The 23,919-nt window shown below is 36.9% G+C and overlaps 1 long non-coding RNA gene across 1 annotated transcript in view; it reads left to right on the top strand.

Moving 5' to 3' along the window:
* LOC146762867 (uncharacterized) overlaps window positions 1–23,505 on the top strand; it is a 53,579-nt gene extending 30,074 nt beyond the window's left edge. Inside the window, exon 2 of the long non-coding RNA XR_014931943.1 lies at window positions 23,357–23,505. This is a non-coding gene — a long non-coding RNA (uncharacterized LOC146762867). The remainder of the gene's footprint in view (window positions 1–23,356) is intronic.
* Window positions 23,506–23,919: the final 414 nt, after the last annotated feature.

The following is a 23,919-nucleotide window of genomic DNA, read 5'->3' on the forward strand; positions in this document are numbered from 1 at the left end:
TCACTTACATGAAAATAATATTTGACCACAATCAGTGGTAGCATTTAACACAATTCAGTTTGTGTTTCATATCTGCGTTATATTGATACATTAAAACATTACTTTAAAAAAATAATACCAAAAGAAAAAAAAAAGGGGGAGGGATTAAAAAAGTCCTATTCTGACTTGCAAGATGACTGAAAGACCTGATCTAGCTCTCTGAGCATATGATCAAACTGTAGATGGATCAACCAAGGAATGTTTGCATGTTGTATTGAGGGACATGGCTTAGTGGGAGCTATTGGTAATAGGTGAATGGTTGGACTGGACGATCTTTTAGGTCTTTTCCAGCCTTGGCGATTCTATGATGTTCATTGCAGTAAAGCTGGACCAGATGTCCTTTAAAGGCTCCTTCCAACTCAAATGATTCTGTGATTCTATGAGGAGTTCTGCAGACATATATGCCAATTTTGCAAAGTTGGAAGAAAAATTTTGATTCCAATGAAAAAAACATTGGATTTATAAAGAACAATGAATCTTGTACAATGAATCAGCAAAAATGAATCTACTAAACTGTGAAAATGCAATGACCCATTAAAATATATTAAAAAATTCAGATGTTTAACACATGAAATACCAGACATGTATCTAAATGATTTGTCTCTACTGCTGCTCTATGAGATGCCAAAAGCAGACCTACATTGAATGTATGAACTCAAGCTATTAATCCTGTTCTAACAAAAATTATAACTGGTCTGTTTTATCCTCCAAAACTGGGCAAAGGGTAAAAGGTGACAATGAGAAAACATGACTTCTGTGCCTTCATTAGCATTCTGCTAATTGAGAATTTCCACCCGGCAAGCAGTTGTGCAGCTTGCCAGACCTAATTCCCCAGATACCAATTAAATCAGCTACAAGCAACATGATCTTCTAAATCTTCGAGTGTGTGTAACAGAGGTGTAAGAATAAATATATGCAGTTAGCCCAAGTAGCCAATGGAATGAATTCTTGAATTATATCCAGAAAAAAATTTCTCAGGTGCTGGCACAAACATCCCAATTTTTTTCAGCAAAGAATATTTCTAACTCTGGTCCATGTATCTCCTGATATGGGAAGGTGGAAGGTGAACAGGATGGCTGTATTTTTGCTTAGTTCTTTCTGGGATAGCCAAGCTTTTTGTGAGGGATGATATAGGTAACTTTGGTCCATGTGTTTATGTTGCTTCCAAATGCACACAGAGTGGCTCACAGCTCAGCTCCGCCCAGCAGAGAGTCCCTGTTGGAGCAGCTGGAGCTGGCTCTGATCTGACATGGGTCATTGCTGGGCTCTGCTCACATTGGTTGACCCTGCAGCCACACAACTTTGCCATGTAAACCCAGTGCAGTATCAAGGTGTATTTCATTCAAGACACCTCTGCCTTACAGCTTACAAGATGCTTCTGCTCTGTTACAAATGTCATTGAACCCAAAGAAGACTGGTGGGTTTTATGCTTAGTCCTTCTTCCTAATGGTTGTGAAAATATATTTTTAGGGTAAATGGCAGTACTGCCTTATTGATGATAACGGAAAAGCTATTTCCCTATTGAAATGAGTTAAATTAATGTCTTCATAGGCTTGAAAGAATAGAATAAAATCTCAAACAAAGATTTCCTGATTTAGTAAATGTTCTGTTTCTCTGTGCTGCAACATACCTATTACATTATAGATACAAAATATTGAATTTATCCTTTAAATGATGAAACAGAAAATTTTCTTATAATTAAACACAGAAGACTAACATCCATGTGTTAGAAACAGTCTTGATTGATTGATTTTCAGACTATGCATGCTTGTCTGAGATTGAAAAAAACTTCTTATTTACACCACTTGAAAAGATAAATCTTGGATTATTTTTCAGCTTCTTTGAAACAATTATATTGCTTTTCATGCAGCTTAGTTGGTCCAGTGAGTGCAGTCACCACGTACATGTTTGAAAGAGCCCAGAGACCAGGAGAAGTACTCTGTTAACTGTTTTTCCTTTTCCTCTCCTGTCCTTTCCTTTTCTCTTAACTCCCTCAACGATATCCCCGTAAAAAACTGAAGACAGCACCCAAATCAGGTAGATTTGTTTAAGGCTACAGATTATATCAGGAAGAGGTATAAAAAAAAAAAAAAAAAAAAAAAAAAAAAAAGATGGCTCTTGAAGAAACTTGCTGAGATGAGTTACTGCTCATCAGAGCTTAAGAAGTCAAAAAGCTGAAGCTGTTTTTAAGTTCACCATGGACATTACAGTTCTGCCTTTTAAAAAGCTTAATTTTGAACGAAAGAAACCTAGATTGGAAAGAATGGAGGCAGAGTATGTTAAAACAATAAGAAATAGCTATGTCTTATAAAGCTTAATCTAACAACTCTGCTATCACACTGTGGTCTCTGGGACTCTAAGAGATGATAATTCTGAGAAAACAGATTCCAAAGACACTATAAGGCTTTTACTTAACATCAGCAAGAAGAAAAGCACACTTTACCCTATACAGTGATGCATAGAGCTTGGCTTTTTTTATTTTCCAGAAGTTGCATTGCTCTTCAGAATAGAAAATATTTTGATAAGCATTTTATACTGCTGCACAGTGAGATTTTCATTTGCACAAGAGTAAGGTAGAACAGCAAATGATTTCACGACCACCTTCTACAACCTATTATACTTCTGGGGCTCTCAAGAGATGAGCAAGGCTCTGGAGGAGATAAACTCATTAACTGATTGTCACTCAATCCTACATCAGACTCTAAAACGATACCAGTTTCAGACTGTAGGAAGCCAAGTGCACAGCCTTCAGTGGCTGATGTAAAAAGAAGCAGATTATTCTTGAGAATAAGAAGAAATTCAGTACAGAAGCCAGTCTCCCTAGATTATGTCATTCAGATGTTTCTAAGTAAAAGCATTCTGGAACAAGTCCAATACTGAAAGCCACCAGACAGGAAATAACCAGAAAGAACAAAGTTCATGATAAAAATTTAGTATGTGGCCAAAGAGAAAAGGCATCCTCAGTAGTCTTACTGCACTGCATCCAGAGACAAGTGGTAGAGGGAAGAAAACCAGTAGTTTCTCTTTTTTCTCCCTTCTCCCTAGCAATTATTCTTGCAGAAAAACAAATGCAAACTGCATTAAATAATTGAATTACAACTGAAATTCCTCCCCAATTAGATGGAGAAGTTCAGAAAACCTCAAACTCCCAAAAGGCCAAACATTCTTTATTTAAATCTTTGTGAATATTCTCTGCATATCTTTCTGCCCCCATTTTTGGTTTGTTTCTGTCTGCATGTATCTATTTTTACAAGACTGTGTGGTTGAATAGGAGCTAATGTTTATTTGTTACTCTTTAGTGCCTTCCACCTACACCCATCCTTAACATCCTTGAGAATAGGAGACTGCATATTTATGTGTAGTGCTTAATGAGCAAATACATCCTTGCATATGATATGCTCTGCTTCCTGTCATGTACTTGCTATTCTCTTTGAGTTTACTAGTGTTCTCTGGTTTATAGAATCATGATTAATTTATTCTCAATCTACGAGAAAGCCCTTATAATTCCAAGAAGTGGGGTAGATGAATTAGCAGACACTACTTTATTTGTCCTGCTTATCTATTGGAATGATTTGCAATTATCATTTCTATTTATTTTTTTTTTTTCTTTTTTCTTTTTTTCCTCCTGAGTACAACGGGAATCATATGCAGATGAATGAAGTTTGTGAGAGACAGAGGGAGTCTTGCAGCTCTTGGGAACTCAGGCAAGCAGACTGTTCCAGATAGAATGAAATAGTGTCTGGATGGAAACTGTATTTCATGGGCACTGCTGTAACTCTGAGTAGGTTTCTGTGCTCCTGCAATCTCCAGTTTATGGCTACGGGCAGCCGTGCTTGAGAATACAGCAGATATGTACTTGCCTGGCATAAAATGAATGGAAACCTCAGCTGTGTTCTGGGACTGCTCTCACTCATCTGCTTGCAATCTGAGAGAAGCTTTCATGTCACATGAATTTTGACTATAGTGCACTTACTCTCAAATACTAGACAGCCATGTCCCACTCCTGGAGGTACTCTCTGCCAGGTTGGATGGGGCCCTGGGCAGTCTGAGCTGGTGTGTAGCAACCAGCCCATGGCAGAGGGCTGGAGCTTGTTAATCTTTAAGCTTTGTTCCAACCTAAGCCAATCTGTTATTCTGTGATTCTAGTTTGGATGAAATTTCAGACACTGTGTGGCTGCTGATCAAGAGACAAGACAAAGCTGAAATTACTGAAAAGTCTGTGGTTTTGTGTTTTGTGACATTAGACCTTTTATGTAAATGTGAAATCATGAATCACAGAATCATTAGGACTGGAAAAGACCTCTAAGATTATCTAGTCTAACCATCAACCCTTCAGTCATTTTTTAAGACACTAAGTGGAAATTTGGGATGCCTTTGTTGTATTACCTGATTGGTCCATTCTCAGCTTCATTCTGCATAACTCACAATGGCATATTTATATGCAAAATCTAGTTTTCAGATGGGGTCTTTAGTTGATTCTGCAAGAAAACTGGCTACATGATATGAGCGTTCCTGGCAGAGAAGCATGGAATTAAGGACACTTAAGTAGAAGGGTGGTATTCCTCAAGGTTCAGTATTAGTACAGGTGTTCTTTAGTATCTTCATCAGTGACATCTACAGTGGGGTCAAGTGCATGCTTAGCAGTTTGCAAATGACACCAAGCTGTGGGGTGCAGTTGACATATTTGAGGGACAGGATGCCGTGCACAGGGACCTAAATAGACTCTAGCAGTGGGCCCAGGTGAAGTTTAGAAAGTTTAATAAATCCAAGTGCAAGGTCTTATGGCTGGGTCATGGCAATCCCCACTGTTAGTACAAGATGGGGTATGAAAAGATAGAGCACAGCCCTGCCAAAAAGGCCTTGGGAGTACTGGTGAATGACAGCTGGACATGAGCCAGCAAAGTGCCCTTGCAGCCCAGAAAGCCAACTGTATCCTGGGCTGCATCCTAATAAGTGTGGCCAACAGGGCTAGCGTGTGATTTTGCCCCTCTGCTTTGTGCTGTGAGACCTCATCTAGAGTACTGTATCCAGATGTAGAGTCTTCAGAACAGGACAGTCATAGACCTATTGGAGCGCATCCAGTGGAGGGATGAAAAAATGATCCAAGGAATGGAACACCTTCCCTAATGAGAACAGGCTGGGAGAGCTGGGGCTGTTCAGCCTGGAGAAGGTTCAGAGGTAATGTGAGAGTGGCTTTTCAGTATTTAAAGAGGAGCTACAGGAAAGGAGACAAACTCTTTAGCAGGATTTGTTGTGATAGGACAAAGGGAAATGGTTTCAAATGAAAAGAGGGGAGATTTAGATATGATATATTGAAGAAGTCTTTTACAGTAAGGTTGGTGTGACATTGGAATAGGTTGTCCAGAGATGTAGTAGATGCCCCACGCTTATAGACACTGAAGGTAGGCTGAGTGGGGCTCTGAGCACCTGATCAAGCTGTAGGTGTCCCTGTTCATTGCAGGAATGTTGGACTGGACGACCTCTAAATGTTCCTTCTGACTCAAATGTTTTGAAGGGTAGGATGAGAAGCAAGTGTGGAAACACTGCATATAAATGGGTAGGAAATATAATTCTGCCTTTGTGCTTCTAAAACTAGTGCTATAACCTGAAAGGAAAAATGGCACTGTAATTAGACTAACTGGCCACTAAATGGTTAGTGGCATCTTATGCAAAGAAGAAGAATTATGTGACATGTGCTTAGAGAAACATCTTTCCTCTGGGAAATTTCAGTCCCTATAAAGATTTTGAGGTCACACAACGTTACTACTGCATTAAGAATTCACAGAGGGAGAGAAGAACGTAGCTGTCTCACCTGAATTTGTGATACCTTAAAAACAAGGAATATTTAATTCTTTCATCCCTATGAAAATAAAAATAAGGCTGTCTCTTTTTTATGGTGAAGATAAATTAACAAAGTCTTTAAACTACTACCTGTCAGAGTATACTAGGAACAGGTATAAAACTTTAATTGCTCAGAAAAAGCATTTAACAATCACACACATCTACTTGAGGCAGATGTACCTAATAAGGAGGAAAGGAAGGAACAGCTGTATGTTGGATAAAGGCTCATTGGCCCTACAAAGATAAATAGGTAACAGCTGGTTTTCCACAAGGGGTATCTTTGCTGTAATGCCTCTGTTCTTGCTCTCTTACTTAGATGAATCTTTTCTTAGGCCAAAGGGGAAGACATGTTTATATATCACAAAGATAAATGCTATCATCCTTGAAGATGATAATTTGTCCTGCCTGTAGAAAATTAGCTCTCATTGGTCACTGTGGGAGTGGACACAGATGTTTTGTATTATGGTGTTCAAAGTCACATTAGTTATTAGGGTCATGTTGAAAGTGGTGAGTCCTATACTCTAGCATTCGTATTAAATCCAGTTTATTTTTTCAACAAAGCTGGCTGGTTATAGACATTTAACAGACTACACAAACTGAAATATTGGAATGCACATGGGGAAGTAATGGAAGACTGAACACAAATTTTGGCTTGTGCTGTTCTTCATTTTCTGTCTCTCTATATTTTTATCAATGAAGAAAAGACACTTCTTCAGTCTCCAGAAATGATGAGCAAAATATTGCACTTCTTGGTGCATTATTAGCACACTTTACAGATTTTAAAACTACTTCTGGGTCCAACACCTGCCTACAAGGAATAAATACGCCACTGCAAAGCCCAGAACTGCTCACCCTTTGCTTTTTCTAATCTCTACTGCCATTTTGGATTGAACTGTTTACTGTTGCTTTTCTTTCTCAGAATGTACTACAAAACTGCAGATGTCTAATGTTGTCGTAGAATTGCTTGATATGTACTGAGTCATGGGATAATTCTGTATCCTTAATTTAGCAGTTGTTCTTTTACAGTCTGAGCACTTGGATATACTTTATAATTATTAAATAGTAGGTACGGGAAAATTTAATACAACATAACTTTCACAAACAAAAAGCCCCAAACATTTCCATGAGAAAGCAAAATCTATGAAAGACTATGAGAAGCTTTTCTATAAATCCTTCACATGACGTTATTTTTCAAGATCCCTGTTACAAAGAAAATATATGCCTCCTCCTAGACTATCATCTGAGACCTGCCAGGAGGAATCAGTAATTTTTATTTGAACAGTGTGGAATAAAGGATGTTTTCATTTTATTGCATCCATCAATCTGAAGTCTTTCAAAACAATTCAGATTTTATGGGAAATTCATATATATATATATATTTTGCTGCTTCTCATATTTCACATAAATTCATTTAAGCCTAAGTGGTACACTGAGTTATAACTGTGATTTTTTATCTCTTAAGTAAAATGGTAATTTATCTTTAATGCTGCTTTCAAAATCTATTAATTAGGCTGTAGCTGCACCTCACAAACTGAATTTACTAGTAATGTAAGCTGGGAGCTTTGAGTCTCAAATGCTAAGATGCTATTGCCTACTCCACTTTACATCCTGATCTTTCATGTTCCTGAATATTCAGATGTCAGTGGGAGCAGAGAGCAAATTTGATATTAACTTCCCTTGACAGAGATTCTATACAACATGTCTGCTGCTGAGTCAGGATATAGCCTACACAACAAAACTAATTTAAAATGAAATTATTTTGAAATGGAAAGTTTTCTTCCAAAAGTAAATTTTCAGCATTTCCAGGATAGAACAGTTTTGCTTTTTTTTTTTTTTTTCCTGTTGAGAATTTCATAAGTATTGACTTTTCTTCATGATATATTTCTCTTGTCCAGAGAACACTGGAAAGACTTCAGTTAGAATTTTTCCAGCAAAGTATTGTAAAGTTTTTATTTTCATTTCTTTATTTGCTTTTGCTTTGTTTGTTTGTTTGTTTTTATGTTTTGAATTAGTGAATTTGGAGATCAAACCCTCCACGGTAACTCAGGTGTTAAACAAGATTGGTGAATCCAGACTAAAACTTTTTTATCAGGTAATCAAAACAGAGGGAAAAAAAAACAACAGCAAAGAAAAAAGACAAAAAAGAGCAACCAAATCCTTTCATTAAAGATTTGCATTGTATTTGTTTGAGTGAATTAAATCTTATCACATTTGTATGCGCTTCCTAATTAACAATTAGCCATGTTAATAAATGAGAAATCTTTCAGGAAAATGAGAATGGATAAAAGCGTGCAGCAACTTAATGGATCTGTATTTAATCTCTGGAGAGTTAAATTTAGCAACACTGTACACTTATTTAGGCTTCAGATACGTTACAATTCCTTTATGAAATCAGCTATCTGCTGTAGCAAAATTTCCCCACATAGTATTGTTCACTATGTATTCTGAATAAAACTTACTGCAAACAAAAGTCTAGAGAGTAAATATGATTTAAACAACGGACCGGTAATGTATAGACTAAAAATATGTGTAAGAACTATTGAATTTAGCAAGATGTTTTAATGTACAGGAAACAGTGGCAGTTGATAACACTCACATTTGCCCTGAATTTTTAATTTTTTTTTCCTTCAAAAGTTTTGATCTTCAGAAGGAAAAAAAAAATAAAAATGTATGACCTCTGTTTTCCTACACTTAATGAAAAATTTTACACTTTAACAGTTTTGTAAGCAAAGGCAAACTCCAGACTTCTGCAAAGTCTTAATCCTAACCAGGTGGCTCATGTTGAAACTCTGCATGTCTGTCAGGCTCCCCTTCCAGTTTTGCCTACAGGGGTTATTTCATAGAATCATGGAATCACCAAGGTTGGAAAAGACCCACAGCGTCACCCAGTCCAACCATCCACCCATCACCAAAAGTTCTCACTAAGCCATGTACATGAACACAACATCCAAATGTTCCTTGAACATCTCCGGGGTCAGTGATTCCACCACCTCCTGAGCAGCCCATTCCAGTGCCTGACCACTCTTTCAGGGTAGTATTTCCTAATGGCCAGCCTGAACCTCTCCTTGTTTGAAGCCATTCCCTCTAGTTCTATCACCAGTTACACAAGTGAAGAGGCCAACTCCAGCTCACAACAACCTCCCTTTAGGTAGTTATAGAGAGCAATAAGGTCTTCCCTTAGCCTGCTCTTCTCTGGACTGAACAATCCCAGCTTCTTCTGTTGCTCCTCATAAGACTTGCGCTCTAGACCAGCTTTGTTGCCCTTCTTTGAACACACTCCAGGGCCTCAATGTCCTTCTTGAAGTGAGGGGCCCAAAACTGGACACAGTACTCGAGGTTTTGTGCAAATTGCCAAGTCTTTGGGCTAAAGAGAGATCAGCTCCATGCCTCAGTAGATAATAGCTTTTCCTGGGCTGTGGAAGCTGATGTGTTAAATTGCTAGACTGTTCTAGGGTTAAAGAGCTTGTCTCATTGTAATGACATTTTGAAAAGGTCTTTGTTTGCAGAATGGAAATTCTTCTAATCCTACAAATACTCTTGGACAGGAGAAAATGTCCCTTATTGATCTTAAACTCTGATATCATTTTGTTTGTGCATGCTCTCTCCGTGTCCGAGTAAGACATTTGAACTAATGAAGTTTTCTCTGTGAAGAACTTATCCTGTGACCCAAACTTTTAACAGCTGATGTATGATAAACGTACCTTACTGAGCACTTTAAAAAATATCATCATTTCTGAGGTTTAACTCTGACCATACATTGATTGTGTCTGACAACCCTCAGATCACCAGTTGCATATGTTGATATCCATGACCAATTCCTTTGAAAGGAGCTTGGAACTTGGCAGGATGGTGACTGATACAGCCAAAATGAATCTTTGGAGGTGAATGGGCCAATTCCTGACTCTGTGTACCAGCATTAATTACATCCTTGGAGACGATGCATTTGAACATGTAGTGCCAGAGGCACAGTAGAGTGGTTGGTGATGAGTACTTGCTGCCAAATGCTGAGTTGTCCTTCAGTCTTATTGACATCGATAGAAATTAAGAATCCTCAACATCTGTCAGAACTTCACTCAAAATGAAGCTTGTTTGTATTACTTCTATGAATTTAAATTAATTATATACAGAGGGAGTGCACTGTGATTTAAAGAGTGGGAGCAAGGAAAGAAGAAGCTATGGTGTGAAGACTGTGTTTACATCACCAGTGAAAAAAACAAGTGAAAACTAATTTTCCCTCAAAAAAGTCTTTATCCATTGAATATATCAGTTTACTTTTCTTTCAAATCAGTACTTCATGTTGATGCTGCTGAAGCCTGTTTTCATGCATGTGGAAACCCTTGATCTTATACATTCAGTGAGATGGACAAAACTTTTAACTCCTAAAATCAGTGGCTTCTTCATGAGACCTCATCTCCAAAAATCTCAATTTTTTAATGTAGAAATTCTTGAGTGATATATACAGCATGCCCTAAGGCCTCACTTCCACTGAGTAAGGCAAATTGCACACTTGTAGTAGAAACAAATGATGTATTTGTTGATAAAATTTAGAAGACAGTCACAAAAAGATATAAGATGAGGAGGAGAGGAGCCTATTAGTAAGCACGTAAAAATATTCTTACCATTACATTTAAGGGTCTGTTCCAACTCAAAGGATTCTATGATTATGCTCGTCTAGGGTAGCTATTTTATACAAAAGATAATTTTTCAGTACGCTCTTCATAGAATCGTAGAATGGTTCTGATTCCGACTTCCCTGCCATGAGCAGAGACATCTTCCACATGATCAGGTTGCCCAAAGCTCCATTCAACCTGGCCTTGAGCAACAGCAGATGTGGGACAGCCATCACTGCTCCAGGGAGCCTGTTTCACTGCTTCACCATACTTGTAATAATGCACTTCTTCTTTATCACTTAAAACTGTTACCCCTTGTCCTGTCACTGCTCTGACTAACAAAAAGACCCTCCTCAGTTTCCCTGTAGATACTCTTCAGGTACTGGAAGTCTGCTGTATAATCTTTCCCAGGAGCTTTCTTTCCCTAGTCCAAACAACATCAACTCCCTTAGCTTATCTTTGTAGAAGTGATGCTCTTGCCCTTTAATAATCTTTTTGGCTTCCCTCAAACTGATTGCTACACTTCCTTTCATGTAGCCCAGTACTCAGTTGTCTTTCTGGGCTGCAAGCGCACATAACTAGCTCATGCTAAGCTTTTCATACAAGTCCCTCTATGCTGTTTTCTGTAGGGCTTCTCACTGTCCACACACTGCCTATTCTGTATTCTGAACAGTCATCTTCTTCATAGGATAGAGTTCTTGGATACTTGACCCTTGTCTGTGAACTGGAAGGGGCAAAGGGGCATGCCAGCTTCTCTATCATGGGTAACAGTTCTTTGTCATGTTTTGTTAATTGCAATAACCCAGGGAATTTGTTGTCAGTTTGTTCAATGTGCTGCACAAAATCCACAGCTACAACATTTCCTGTCCTGAATAAAATATGACATGAAGTTAAAACAGGTGTACAAGACAATGGCAACACACTATAGCAGTGAGAAGATTAAGAACGCTGAGAATATCACAGCCAACTTCCTATTTATTTATCATAAGCATCAGATTAGAGCTCAATTTTAACAAAGCACTAGGTAGAAGGATTTATAAATGTTTATTTTACCATTCCTTCCCTATGGGAAGTACATTTACTTCTTTCTTGCCCTTTCAATGAGATACATATTCTCCTATTTTTGAAAAATAGAACAAATTGGAGTTTTAAAACATTTATTTATAGCAGCTGGAGAAGTTGTGTAAATCTTTAATTTGATATACTTGTCCTCAAGGTTTCTGTCATCATCCATAATTTAAAGCAAATAAGTCTTGGATTTATAAAGGTTCACTCTGCACTTGACATTTATCTAGATCCAGAAGCAACATGCAACATGCCTGTTTTACTCAGTGTATTAAGAATGAAGCTTGGAGCTTTGATGAGGTGATAAAATATAAGAGTGTTTACAGAAACGCAGAAAGACCAGTGAATGCACCAAGCACAGCACCACAGCCCCAGGCTCTCCTGTGCTGCCAGCAACTGTGAACTTCAGCAAAGTGTTCAATGGAGAGTAAAATTTAATTAGAAGTGAGTTGTGCCAGGGTCTTCTGCCTTCATTCTAAAGATGATAAGACTTGACAGCACCTCTATCCACTCAAAGTGAAATTTATTGTGTGCTAGACTTCGCTATCATAAATCAACTTTTCAGAATTAGAAGCAGTCAAGTAAAATGCTAGTAAAGAAAGCATCTAACAATTTGAGTTTTAAAATGTCAGCCTTCAATTCTTGCTTCTTTAACTGAAGTATAATTTAGAAGCACACTCAAGAGTTATCTAAGCAGTTGCAGCTTTGTATTGTGATTAAAAAGGTGCTGCTACCTCCTCAAATCATCAGCTCTTACTGAATAAAACTTTTTTTTTTTTTTTAAATTAGAATGGCATATGACTATATTAGGAGGTAAATTTCTTTAATTAGGGTTTGGTAACTTTTATTTCCTTTCCACCAAAAGCTTAAATGAAAGGAAGAGTAACAGAGCACTGGACAGCAATGTGTTACTGAAATCTATCTGCAATTATAATTTTCTGTCTCAAAGAGAATAAGAAAATTCTTCCAAGATTAAAATAGTCAAGTACATTTCTTGAGACTGAGGATCTGATTAACATTTAGCATATATAAGTATACTGAGAAAATGGTTTTTTATAAGGTCCTCAAATATGTCTAAAATGAGCAATTTATGGGACCCAGGTCTCTCTGGAAGAAAAATGATTTAAAAAAAAAAATGTAATCTAAAAAGTCATTTTAGAACTAAGTATAATTTTCTGACCAGAAGAGAACATCTTAGTTCTGTACAAATCACATAAGGGGTATAATTCAGAAGGTCTTCCTTAGAAATCATGATTATCATTAGGTTATTTTCTTTCAGCACGTTACTCTTGTTTTTTTTTTTTTTTGGCTCAGGACTAACAGAAAATTGCACTGCCTGCACTCTGTATAGTGCCTGTAGTGTATAGTTTTGGTGTACATCTGCAGATCTTTCAACCTTCCTGCATTCATTGCAAGATCCCTCCAAGCTGATCCACTGCAATGCTGTTATGTTGGCCACTATGCAAAGTTAACACATCACCAAATGTCTCAGGAGCAAAGTTTATCTATATTAATATGTATTAATATTAAAATGACATTAACATTAATGTCAGAACACATGGTGCTAACCAGCTCTCTCAACACAGTGCGAAGGTGATATTTACAAACTAACAATTGGACTGTGATCCAATGCAACAGGCATTGGTTTTTTATTTTCTATGATGTGAATGTAAAGAATTTCATCTATTTTGGTGCAAGATATGCTAAAATAGTTGAACTAAGCTTTAGAGGTTGTGATTCTTTTCTTTGTATATTAGAATATATCTGTTAATACCAGCATGGTAGGAAGCGAGATAATGTGGAATGTGAGTTGGAGGACTGCCAGTACTGCAGTAATTAAACATGGATTCCTATAAATCCTGGTAAGAACAAACACAGAGTGAATGTATTCCTGTTCAAAAAGTGTTAAATGCTGTAATGCCAGGGCCCAAAATTTATCTCTCTAGAATTGGATTGCTATGAACAATTCAGGACTGCTAAGTACATCCAACCCTGTAGAAAAAAGGCTGTTTATTGCAGTCCTGCGTGGCCTACTTTCTGCTCTTCAGCCTCAGAGACATTTTTTAACCAGAAAGTTTTGTGTGGGGAGGACAGCTTCCAAACCTTCAACTGTGCAACGGCCTCAGGTGAGTTTTCTAGATATGCCAGTGTAAGTAGTGTTAGCTTGATGACACAAGCTATAGGTATCCAGTTTCTGCTCTACCTTTTCCTGTTTAAGAGCAGCCAGCCAGGGAAGCACAAAATCTGGAAGGCCCTGAATCCTGAAGAGATCTCTATGAGTAAGCTGAATGTAGGAAGCACAAATTTTCATATTTCCCATGAAATCTGAGAGAAAAGCAGAAAATATGCTGTGGTGATTTTGACTGATGAAAAGCATGTGAATGAAATGCATTTGAATGGTCAGCCATTCAAGGGGTGTACTCAGTCATTATCTTCTTTCACCTGTTAGTAGCTATGGCTGGAAGTTTCCCTAGGCAACCCAATCTAGTGGATGGGGAGTTAAAACTAGATGACTTTAATGCCCTTTACAACCCAAGCAATTCTATGATTGTGTGATTCTATAATTCTGTTTTATATTAATATATTATAGTGCCCTGGGACTTGTCTCTGGAACTGAGGCCAACTGACATGATGTTGTTTATTTATACTTTTAAGTACTCTTTCCCTTCAGAACTCTTTCCAATTAAACTGTCTATTGGTAATGGTTCTTGGCTCAGGCCGATGCCCTGGCTATGGGCTGGAATTGTCTGGCAGAGTGCTAGCTGGCCAAACCAAATGCATGATGGAGCCATCCATGGTCACCTTACAGCTGCTCTCACCTTGTGGTTAAGAACCATGCTGGAGCAGGTCCTGTAGTACTCCAGCCCATGGGAAGGACTAGTGATGAAGCAGGAGAAAAATGTAGGAAAGCAGGAATGGTAAAGATTAAATGTTACAGGCTGACTGCAACCTCTGTTCCTCATCCCATGCATTGCTCATGGTGGAGGAAGGAGAAGAGTTGAGGAGGGAGTGAAGCTGAGCCTTGCAAGAAAGAGGATGGATAGCAGAGAGGCAGGTTCTAGTTTTGCTTTTGTTTCTCAACATTCACTTTTAATTTTAATTGGCCGCAAATTAAATTAATCTTCTCTATGTTGACAATGTTCTCTGTTGATTGTAATTGATCGGTATTATTCCTGTCCTTACCATCTTTTACCCAGGTCCTTTTTCTTCTTTTTTGTCTTACTATCTCCTTGTGTCCAGCTGAGGAGAGGGAGTGAGAGAATGGCTGGTTGGGGCCTGGTGGCCAGCCACAGTTCCCCCACAATGGCAGAATTAAAACCATTTCCTCCAACTCCACCTCATTTGATTTTACAGTGAAAATATAGATCTGTTTTATGCTATACACTGTCTGAAAACTAAAAATAATGGAGCAAGTAAATGAGGGAGAGAAAGAAATAATTAACCTTCTCAGAGCAGTTCTTAGCCTTTGGATCCCTCATTTGCACTCTTTGCTCAGGGCTGTGCCTAAAGGCATAACCTAACCTACCTCCTTTGGTGAACCCTCTGTACTTAATCAGACTTGCTGCAGAAGACTAAGGGTGGCAGAGCTTTGGGGACTTGTTTGCAGAAAATAGTGTTTTTGCTTGAATTACACCTCTCTCTCCAGAAAATAAAAGGTATCCACAGAACTTGTGTTAATTTTTGAACTGCAGTATGCAGTGCACCTGTTCCTTCATCTGCATTCTGTGTTTTAGCACTGTGTGTAGTGGTGCATTGCTTCAGCAACCAAAATAACTTGCTCAGGGCAAAAACAACAATAACAACAAAAAGCACAAATCCCAAGTATAAGTAAGGACCTGGAGGCATGAGAGTGAAACAAACCTTACTGACAGAAATTGATTCGGCGGAACAATGAAGTAGGTGCAAAAACAATACAGCGGATTAACCTGTTAGGCATACAACATGAATGAAATAAAACAGGTAAGAGGTAGGAACTCCTTGAAAGTGATTGAAACTCTCAATATACTCCAAATGATGCTGACTTGCAGCTTATTTTCGCTAAATTTACAGTCTTCTCTTAACACTTGTTCTTGTTGGGTTTTTTTCCACCATCATTATTTTTTGAGGTTGCAGCACATGGTTTCCCCATTGGCTTTGTTCAGATGCGGGTGTTCCTTGTCATATGTGTAGAAGTCTCTGCTGCATTTCATTACTGAAATGCGTACTAGAATGTGTACTAGCTACCAGTTACCCCAGAACGCAATGCACAGAAGTGAAGTTGGTGACCATATGTGTTTTATCCACCATCCGGAATATCCACTGTATTCTACCAAGAGTGAAATCCTGCCTTGATGAATACTAAGAGTTTTTGTTCTTCACTCTTGATACATTCCAGGTTTCAGAGTTCGAAATGTTGTGGATATGTCTCTGTCTCTTCTCATGAAACTTTGATATGTAGAATTAAACCACTAGACTGAAGAATCCTTATTTTGTGTCTTGGAAAGAAGGCATGATATCCTGACCCACTAACAAACCAAATGTGGGAGATGGCAGCTTGGTTGTTTTGATGATCTAATGATCTTTGCACAGACAAAGATATAATGTTCAAGAAAACATTGGTTACTGTCTATTCAAGACCTCTGTTTTGGAATCTTTCACTTTGTCTTGGAGTGATCCTTGCTGATTCTTTCCACTTGCTCCTTTTATGTACTGTGCATTCTCCCATAACAGCATTTAGACTTTAGGACAGTCATACGAAAAGTGGCAAAAATATAGATAGACATTTACTGACAAGATTTTAACTCAGCTTTCAAGAATCAGTGTAGGTAAATGCTTCTAGCTTGGGGAAAGAGCAGACACTAAATTCCAAATGGAACAATCTGATCAGTCTGATGGAGACTCACCTCATGTGCAGTATTTTCTGGGTAGGGGTTAATATCAAGTAGGTGGTAAGTGGCAAATGAACACACACTTCTCACTATTCATCTCTGTTCATTTTTTTCCCCTCAAAGTCTATTTATGAGTTCAGTTTTGTAACATTATGTTCTCAAACAGATTGTGTGAATTTTCCTGACCTTGGTGTTAAGTCCTATCTGTAGCTGCATACATCACTGTGAAAACTATCTCTGGAGCTGCTCATCTTGTTTCTTGAGTGTTATCACAGCTGAAAACATAAATTAATAAAATATCCCTCAGATTGACTGGACTTCTTAGAGTATGTCAAACCTCACATCAGTGAAACTTCTGTATGGATTTTATATTTTAATAACAACAAAATTTATGCAAAATGAGAGGTATTGGTAAACTGACTTGATGTTCAAGGACAAATACAAAAGGCAAATATGAAATAGGTGTGTCTTCTGGATTTCATAACGGAATTCTGAAGATTGATATTAATTTGAATTTGTTGAACTCTAAAAATCTGCTGAAAACAAATATTTTTTAAAAAAATCTAACCTGGAGTGGGACCAAATGTGGCATCTACAGTTCTGTTCAGAGTGTCACCAAGGCCAATTTTAGGCCAACATAAACACTTACATTCCTTGTCTACCATTAATTAGCTTTTGTAGCTCTTAGCTTATTCCCCTGGGAAGACCAATTGTTCATGCTCAATGCTGAGTGCCACATTTTGCCTTCATTCTCAAGCAGACCCATAAAGTCTTACACTGACAAGCTCAGGCAGGAAGGTGAGCAGAAATTTTGTTTTGACATAACCTGCAATAAGGACAGATGTAATTTGTAGGCAGTCTGAACTTTTAGGTTGGAGCAGGCTGCTTACATGAGAAAATAGATACCAGATGGTTGCACTGTCCTTGAATTCAGAACATAGACAACTATTATAGATGTTACTATGTAGGTAGTGAATACTAGTGCCACTGACTGGATATCATGTTAATCAGAATTGTAGAGGTTTTGTAGGCTGAATGACAATATTTTTCTAAAAGTAATCAAATATTATTATTTCTCAAAGTTAGGACATTTTGATAAACTTGGGTTGGACAAGTTCAGTGATCAACAACTGCATGAGTTTAGGATTAATTCATTGGAAGAGCCCAGTGTTGGTTGGCCAGTACTTCAGAATCCTTTCTCCTGTCCTGCTGATATCCGGAGATGTCTTGCTGCAGAGCTATGACTCATCTTTTTCCTACCATGTGCTCTTTTCCCATATTTATTGTACCTGCTCACAAATTGCTTGAAAGTACCATCCTAATAAGTTTGCCTAGAGAGCTTGAAAGTTCTAAGTCTTAGGTTCAGAACATCATACAGCTACAATTACAGCTAGTCTTGCATTAGAGAAGTTGGAAAGGAATAGCCTTGCTATGTAACACAGAGATATAAATACTTTTCAAGAAATGCATACTTTTGAACAATATGCATGAGTTTCATTCAATGTAGTTTTAATGCAAAAATTAACTGAAATCTAGAAATAAAATTACTCTAAGTGTATGTTTGAGGTTAAACATGAAAAAAACAATGAAAAAAAAATGCATAGATTATTTGAGGATCAATAGGTTTTTAACACAGACTCTTCAAATCCTCTCTGTTCAACCAAAGGATGAACAAAGATTTAGCAAAGGGCTGCATATACAAGTGCTTAAAGCACAGGACTAATTTCCACATTTGTATAAATCAACAAAAGTGGTATGACAAATATATGAAAAATAAATGCATGAACATCCTCCAATTAGAATCTGAATGGTGGACAAATTCTTATGCTACACTGAAAGCCTTTTAAATAATTTGGAGGTGCTTTACTATTTATGAGTGCAGCCAAAATCTGCCTTTTAAAAAAAATACAGAAAGGAGGAGAATAGCTTGAAATAAACCAATTGTCAGCAAGTATTGAATTATTTAGAGATTTTATTAGGACTACTGGTTTAAAACCTTGCAATTTTCTTTTCTAATCCAAAAGGAAAAAATATTACAAAAAGATTTTGAGGTCTGTAGGCAGAAATGCATGTAATCACTATGTTCCCCTTCAGCTGCTGAATGTTCTCAAATCACTCTGGCCTTCCAAATTGTTCTGGTTTTGGCTGGAATATAACTATTTTTCTTCCTAATAGCTGGTATGGTGTTGCATTTTGGATTTAGGATGAGAATAATTTTAATAACAGTCACACTCCTTTTCCTCTTGTACGGACCTCAGAAAATTTGTTGCTGTGATATGCTGTTTAATATCTCTCCATACAGTGAAAAGCTTTGAAAGCATGATAATTTTACTTTCTTTCAAGAAAGAATTTTTTACTCCAGTGGGTACAGATGTCACCACAAGCAAGATATTGTTCTAACAATACTTTGTTAACTTCAACCTCTTTCTCCATTTTGTGAAAAAGATAGAAAAGCAAGAACTGTGTTCTTAATGATCAGCTGCTTGAGGGTGATAGCTCAGTCTGCAGCTCAGTGTTGTTCTGGAAGAGTTTTTTTAAAGTGTTCCCAGCTCTTCCCTTGTGGAAATTTATTCAAGGAAAATAAACATTTATCATTAGTGGGCTTCTGCTCCCTTTTCATCCGCTAATGAATCCCTTCTACAAGGATTAGATGTTGATTAGATATAATGGCTGTTAATGATCTTATCTACTAAATTAAGGCAGATGTTAAGGGATTTATACTTAAAAATACCTCATGTGGTAAATCTCGGGAGTGCGTAGAAGGAAGGCAATACTATCTGCATTAATCGTGATAATAAATTAACTGTGACCTGAAGAGGTCAAGAAGTGTACATATTATTTTGTTATAAAAATTACAACCAAAATTATTTCTCCCTTATGGGTATTTTTGAACAAAATAGGATGAAAAATATTTTCAAAAAAGTTCTGAATTCAACAAGACTTATCAATTGTTTTTATATGTAAGTTATCAAGATACTTTCTGGTAGAACTGTTAATCTGGGGTAAACTGTGGTGAAATCTCAGCTTGTCTAGGATGTGGGACATGTTCTATTTGGAACAAAAGTTTGGGAGGAGTTCTAGTAGACTCTCTCTAAGAAGCATGTAGATATTATATGGACATGATCTGATTTGTTTGTGATTCCTCCTCTTTAAGTACTGCAGTGAGGAGAGCATGCAACTTTGATGTAACTATGACACCTTTTGATGTGAATGAATAATTGTTATTGTTATCTTAAGCAGGCTGTTTTTTAATGGAACTTGAAGATTTAGCTTGGCAAGAAGTAGATGTATAGTTCAGAGCTGTGGGCTCCCACAACAAAAATAACAATAAGAAAGAATAAATAAAAGAGGAAGAAGAAAAATGGGGAAAGTTCTTACTATGATAAAGTAAAAAACAACAACAAAACAAAACAAAAAGCCCCACAAGATATACTCCATTAGGCTAGTCTTTGGAGTTTTCCCTCACTATTAGAAGCTGATGAGAGGTAAGGTTTTGTGTGTCTGATCTTACTGGACCAGTCAATATATGCAAACTGTGAACATATTTGTATATATTCATCTCTGTGAATGAGAGAATGATTGTAATTGAAAATTAGACAATCTGCCTCACTGAAGTCACACCTGAGTGGGGATGTGTGATAGGGGCACATAAAAACAGCCTGTGGAATAGTCCTCTGGGAGCAGGGAATGTGCATAAACCTTTGTGAGATCAACCAAAGAGCCTTTACAAAAGGCTTGTATGGGTCTCTGTTTTTCATTTTTCCTTTTACAGTGCCTGTGTATTATGTTTTATCTCTATGTTTTAGAGATGTCTTTGCGGAGGGATATGGCTTTCTAAGTTCTTGATTTGACAGCATGTGCAAGGCTGGTCTTTTAGCAAGAGAATTCTTGGATTATGGCCTTCTAACTGAATTTAGTAATATTTTAAGATATTTTAATACTTTGGATATCAGAATATGCTTTTTTCTTTTTCCAGTCCTTCCATTATCGTCAATTTCTGGCTAAGATCATCTGAGTCTTTTATAAATACAGCACAATATTGCAACCAAATTGATGTTCAAGATTTTTCTTTTTTTTTTTCTTTTTGGCATCCTGATGTAATGATTAAGAGCAGAAATCACTGATAAAATTGCAATAATGAGTGAAATTTATCTTGTGCAAAATTGCAGAATTAAGCCTGAGTAAGATGTATGTGGGATATTAGCCTCCAAATGGTTTTGTTAGGAATGAATTTAATTAACAATAAATATAATTATTGTAATTATTTAATTTTATTTAATTATAAGTTTATTTTATTTTATTTTTATATGAAAGTTTTGCTGGATTTTCAGTCTGTCCGCATAACTCAGCATTTAGCAGATGAGAATCGGGTTTTTGAAAAGATTTTTGACAATGTTGTACAGGCTGCTTTTTTAAATTCTGTTCTAAAATTTGAGGTATCTTCAGAGGAACTAATTAAGAGAAATCAAGAATTAATTTACTGAAAAGTAGTTTTAAAGTGACTATCCAAAAATAATAGTCTTTCAAAAACATCTGTTTGAGCTCCTGAGACTTGTCAAAATTCAGAGGCTCCCTGTATTGTATCTGTGTGGGATGGAGTTAATTCATGATTTATTTTAGATTTATGTTGGAAGCAGTGTTGATAACACAGTGTTTTAATTTTTGTTGAACCACGTTTGTACAGTCTCAAGGCCTTGTCTGTTTCTCACTGCTTCCCTAAGAGAAAGCTGCAGCAGTAGGGACACAGCCAGGGCAACTGACACACAATGTAAAAAGATATATTCCATGCTATATAATGTTATACTCAGCAATAAAAACAGAGGTTAGGGGGGTTTTGAGTAAGCAGTAGATGCTGGGGATTCTCATGCCAACTGCTATACAAAATAACACTGAATATCTGGTGGATGAATAAACCAGTTCCACAATTTTAAGATTTTATTTTAAAATTATTTTTTATTTTTCCAATAAAGCTCAAAAAACACTTCCCAAATAGTCAAAGAGTTTCTTATGTGTTCAGCACTGACTTCAGAGCTGCTGTGGCTCATTTTGATAAGGACATGGTGGACCAGATACATGACCACATATAGGCATCTGTCAGGTCCAGCACAAGGATCAAGAGCTACTACCTGGATACTTAACATCACTAGGATCATTGAGATGGTGGATTAGAGAACAGGACTGGAGCAGATACCGTACAAAAAAAGACTGAAAGATCATGAAGAAGGTTCAGGGCAGACCTTATTGGTGTGTTAAGGTGGACCAAGTCTTTTTGCTATAGTCATTGGAAGGAAAGAGGTGATTGATACTCATAAATGGGAATACGTAAAATCCCATTTAAAGATCAGAAAACCATTTTCTTTTATTTGGTTAATTTATAGAAAGGGCAATCAAGCACTCGAAAAGACAAGCTGTGATCTCCAAAATTAGACACATTCAAGCGCAGCCTTCTCTAGCTGATCTTGCTTTGAAAAAGGTGATGGACTAGACAGTCCACAATACATTTGCTTAGGAGAGATGTGACAATGTTCCTTGCTCTCAAGGTTGCGCACTTTTTTTTTTTTTTTTTTTTAACTTTATGCTGGTAATTTACAAGATCATTCCAGCAATCAACTAAAAGTCACCTTATCTACCTGCTAACCTTTTTCCTGCTCTACAGAATATCTGATTCTACCTTTGAACTTTCTCCTTCAAACACCTGTTTTTTATAAAGAATGAACTGGAAAAAAGTATGACAAGATTTTCAGTTACACTGGGATAGTACTCCACTCTTATGGGTGCCTTATGAAATAAGGCCCTGTTATGTCTCTGCCCACTTTCACCACAAAGTCAAGAAGCCAAGTGCCCTGGGATGTCTATTCTGTTCTTCAGTGCTGCTTCAGGGAGGAAAATTTTCCTTTATTTTTCAGAGAACTGATACACCAAAAGTCAGGATACAAACTGTCAGAAAGAAATGAATTCCTGTTATAAAACCAGGAGCACCATGTTGTAGGTCATATTGCTTTTATATGGCATATTTGTGAGACTGATACTGGAAGATGACGTCGAATTTTGCTCATAGACTTTTACAGACATATCAGAGCTCAAAATAAAGGAAAACTGAGATAGGATTAACACAAACAATTTAAATGTGTATGATGTACTGTGAATGTACCAAGTATTGCATTACAATTTACAAAATTTTAGGGGTGATTTGAGCAATCTTTCAGTTCCAGTGACTGAAAGATAGGGCTACAAATTTTCACACTGAAGGAAAATATATGATGACAATGGGAATAAATAGTCATGGGAAGACATTATCACAGGAAACTGTCAATTCATCGTCAGTTTGAATACTCATTAAAGATAAAATTTCTTTATATACAAATGAAAGAAAAATATAGGTGAATATTGATACTCCATTAGGAATAAGTTTTATTTCTTTGGGACTTAAACTTTGCTATATTTCTAAGAGGATTTCCAAGGACTGGGAATTCCATTACTGATGTTGGATGTTGCATTTTTAATACACATGTTCTTCCTGAAGAACTGTGACAGTATTTGGTCACTCATCATTTTCATGATGGAAGTTTGAGTTGTAAATTTGTAAACAATGTGTTAGGGTGATCTGTAGTCAAAAGAAGAAAAAATGCAGACTTCAAGGAGCAACTTTTCAACTGAAGTAGTACAACAGTTGGTACCTCTAATCTTTAGATCTTTATAAAAATTGGTAAGTTCCCCTCTAATTTTTGTTTTGTTTTCTTTTGTTTTGTTTTCTTTTGTTTTGTTCTGTTTTTCCCCATCTGAACATGGTTGCTCATTAGTTTTGAATGTCCAGTCATTTTTTTTTCATGTATTACATATCAAATTGCTTGGGAATTAATGCCTTTTGAACTATAATACTGAGCAATTAATATAATTAAAACATTTTGTTTTAATTTTATTTTTTATTTTCAGGGATACCAAAATAACCAAAATTGTGGTCTGATGAGAAACAAAAATAAGAAGCAAGAATATTCCATCATAAAGCATTCAGCATCCTGTAATCTGTTTTAACAGCAATTACTTCAAAGTATTTCAAAGTAAACAGTGTGTAATAATTGTCATGGTTTTGTGCTGTTGCTGTCAATATTCTACATCATAACATCATGTGCAGTATGAATCATTAGCTGGGGGTATAAATAGTGGAATTGTGTACAAAGGAAAAAGGGTTAAAGAGAAAGTAAGTTTATGTTTATAACTGAATGATATGGATTGCTAAGGGAAATTTATATGGTATTAAGGGTGTTTGAATGGGACAAACTGTTTTGATGGTATAAGAAAGTGTAATTGAGGGTATGTGAAAGTGCAATAGAGGGTATGTGAAAGTGTAATTAAAGCTATGTGGAAGTGTAATTAAGGGTATGTGGAAGTGTGGAAGGTGGAAGCATGAGCTCTTGTTCTGTGGAATGGCAGCGTCCCGAGTACTCAGCTCTCGGAGGAGAATTACACATCCCAGAGGATGTTGCGGCCAGAGATAA

This window comes from Coturnix japonica, chromosome 1 (assembly GCF_054131305.1).
Source record: "Coturnix japonica strain WE chromosome 1, WE-NBRP24, whole genome shotgun sequence".
Taxonomy (NCBI): Eukaryota; Metazoa; Chordata; class Aves; order Galliformes; family Phasianidae; genus Coturnix; species Coturnix japonica.